The sequence below is a fragment of the Tiliqua scincoides genome, chromosome 9, assembly GCF_035046505.1.
Source record: "Tiliqua scincoides isolate rTilSci1 chromosome 9, rTilSci1.hap2, whole genome shotgun sequence".
NCBI classification, from domain to species: Eukaryota; Metazoa; Chordata; class Lepidosauria; order Squamata; family Scincidae; genus Tiliqua; species Tiliqua scincoides.
The window spans coordinates 24,348,730-24,352,030 of NC_089829.1; positions in this window are offsets into that span (position 1 = coordinate 24,348,730).

Here is a 3,301-nt window from a genome sequence, read left to right on the forward strand (position 1 = left end):
AATTCCCAAGAAAATAAGGGATAAATGAGGGACACCAATATGCAAATCCCATTTGGATTTCACCTTCCAATGAAGAGTTTTCACTGGGATTCTTCCAAAGTTATGGTCAGCCACAACCCTTCCCCCATGCCCCAGTTGTTGTCCGTACCTAACCCTCTCAGGACCAGTGATCCTCCTGAATCTCAGACAGGGGTCTTTTCAGCTGGAGACTACCAGGAGTGAATATGGTTCCCCCACTGAGCTATATCACTTCCCTGAGGCCTGGGCATGGTGATGAAATCAGCATGCCTGGCAAGCAACAGCACCTCCAACCTGAAACAACCTGAGAGTCCATCTGTTGGCTCAAAACACATCAGAACGCATTTCCTTTGGCTCCCCATCATTCTTGTTGCACCTCAAGAACCTTCTCTCAGTTTTCTTCAGACCAGTTGCTTTGGGTTTGAAAGCAAAGGTAGGGACTAAACCGCCCCCCCTTCCCTCCTACAGCCACATCTGCAACAAGGTGTTACATGGACTCCTGAAGACAGACCGGGAAGCAGAAGCAACGCTTCAGGAGGGCTTGGGGAGGGAGGGACCACAGAGCTGATAAGTCACTCATCGCCTCACATCAGGAAACACGGTGCTCTCGCCAAAGAATGACAGAAACCAAGGCCATCACTCGCTGAGGAATTCTCGTGGTGTTTGGAGTGTGCCTCCTCGAGGCAAAAGCCACCCCATATCAACCCAAACACAGAATAATCCATGGGCTATGCATTAAACAGCAAGTCTTTTTCTAAGGCATACATCTCCATTTGGATGGTGTCCAAAGAATGCAACATGTGGTGCTTTCGCGGAGGGGAGGCTTTTCTTTTCTGCAATGATGTGTTTAACCGGGCAAGTCTCGGCGAAAGGCAGATCTGTTAATCTATCCTGCTCTGTCAAATCATCCTGCATAGCGCAAGCCAAAGTCTCCCCAACATGCAGTGCTTGGGCTGGAAGGTAGAAACAGCTGCCTGACTGAGTCACCACAATGGTCCATCCAGCTGAGATCAGGTTTTTTTCACAACAAGGCTCACACCCAACATGCCAGGCTAACTGTCCCATTCACAGAATCAACAGTGAATGCAGCGACTCTCTTTTTCATGACTCAGGGTCATTCACTGAAGGTGCCAGGCAGACACAAGGAAGAACTTCTTCATAGAATACACAATTCAGGAATTTGCCATCACAGAGTGTGGTGCCCACCATCTTATATGGCTTTAAATGGAAGACTAGATCCCTGTGGTGGAGGAACCATCAGTCTGTCCATGCCTATTGCTAGTTCTGGCTAAATGATTTCAGTGGCAGCAGTGGGCCGCTGAACACCTGTTGCTTGGGAGGAACCATGGGAGAGAATCACTGCCTTCACATGCCTTGCCTGTGACCTTCCTGAAGACCGGCCATTGTGGGAAGCAGATATTTTACTGTCATTCAGAGATCAACAAGTATAGAAAAAAGACGCCTAAGGGGGGAACATGACTGAGTCATACAAAATTATGCAGAGGATGGACAGAGCGGATAGAGGGATGTTCTTTTCCCTCTCACACAAAACCGGAATCAGGGGACATCCACTAAAATTGACAGATGGGAGAATTGGAAAATATTTCTTTCCCCAGCATGTCATTAATCTGTGGAACTCCTTGTCATAGGATGTGGTGATGGCATCTGGCCTGGATGCCTTTAAAGGGGGATTGGACAGATTTATGGAGGAAAGGTCCATCACAGGTTAAACGCCACAGTGGGTATCCCCCAACCTCCTGTTTTAAGAAGTAGGCTATCTCTGAATGCCCGGTGCATGGGAGTGGCACCAGGATGCAGGTGTCTTGTCTTGTGTGCTCCCAGAAGCACCTGGTAGGCCGCTGTGAGATACAGAAAGTTAGACTAGGTGGACCTCTGGCCTGATTCAGTGGGGATCTTCTGATGTTCTTAAAAACCTGAAAGTATGGTGACTATTTTCCAAGAAATTTAGCAGTTGGAGGTGGGTTTTTCCAAGCATCAAGGAACAGCATTTAGATGGGTGGATGGAGACAGACAATAAACTCTGGAGAACCAGCTTTGTGGGATCAGTGCAGAGAACTTCCAGGGAGAAGGGGAACTTCCTATCAGGGATGCTTCCACATTTCTAATTTAGTGCTCAACCTGGACCAGAAGCATGGGAAGGTGGCCCATGGATTTGCCCCAAGAATGTGCTGATTCAAGCAGCTGCACCTCTGGGGGAGCGCAAGGCCCTTGTAATTTGACATTTGCTGAACAGGATGCCAAAGTGCTGGCAGGAAAGACAATTAGCCTCTCACACAGCCCTTGTTGTAATGGCTTGTTTTCCTAGCAAATGTGAAGGAAGGAGGTCCCCACTTGGTGTTAATGAGGCATTTCAGCAATCACTCTAGCACTGGCTGGCCTGTAACGAGCATGCCATTTGCTAAATTTGATTAGTCACCTAATTAGCGTAGAACCTCCTGGGAACAAGATTTACAAGCCAGAAATTGATTCAAAGGAAGCATGCAGTGGGCGGGCGGGCAGCAGCAGAAGCGGGGAGAGAGAAAAGAAAATCCACTGCAACTACTCCTTCACTTTGCACATATCTTTACTGGCTATTTTCTCTTAATTTGGTATGCTAATTGTTTTATTGGCAGGGCACCTCAGTCCTAATCACAGTGACAAGCACCATCCTCCTGTATAGACTGCAAAGCCAGTTGCACTTGTGTGTCAGGCACTACAGAAGAATGCCTGCTTCTTAGCCAGAAGGTCCCAATCCCTGGCATCCATCTGGTCTGGACTCTGAATAGTAGCAGCCCATCCCCCAAGGTTACAGGCAGAGATCTTCCCCATCACCTCTACAACCTGAGACCAATTGAACTGAAGATCGAAGGGACTGAGCCTGGGACTTTGTGTGGACTTGTCATCAAGCTCTGGCCTCTCCCTGGTGTCTCTGGTGAAAGATTTCAGGTAGCAGGTGATGAGAAAGTCACCTCCTCACACCTGGGGAACCACCATCCCTCAGAGGAGACAATATTGGGCAGCCAGTCAGTCTAAGAGAACTTCATTGTTTCCCTTATGTTCACTGGAGTCCCCACATGAGCCAATGGGTGAAGGAAATTAAGCAACACCTCATTCATTTCTCCATGAGATCTTTCACATAGCCTATGTGGGGCTGCAATTCTAAACACAGTTACCTGGGAGTAAGCCCTATTAAATACTGTCAGGCTTGCTTCTGAACAAATACACTTAGGACTGCGCTGTAAAGTTTGGTGTGTCCATCTAGTTCATAGTTCTATGGGCTTCA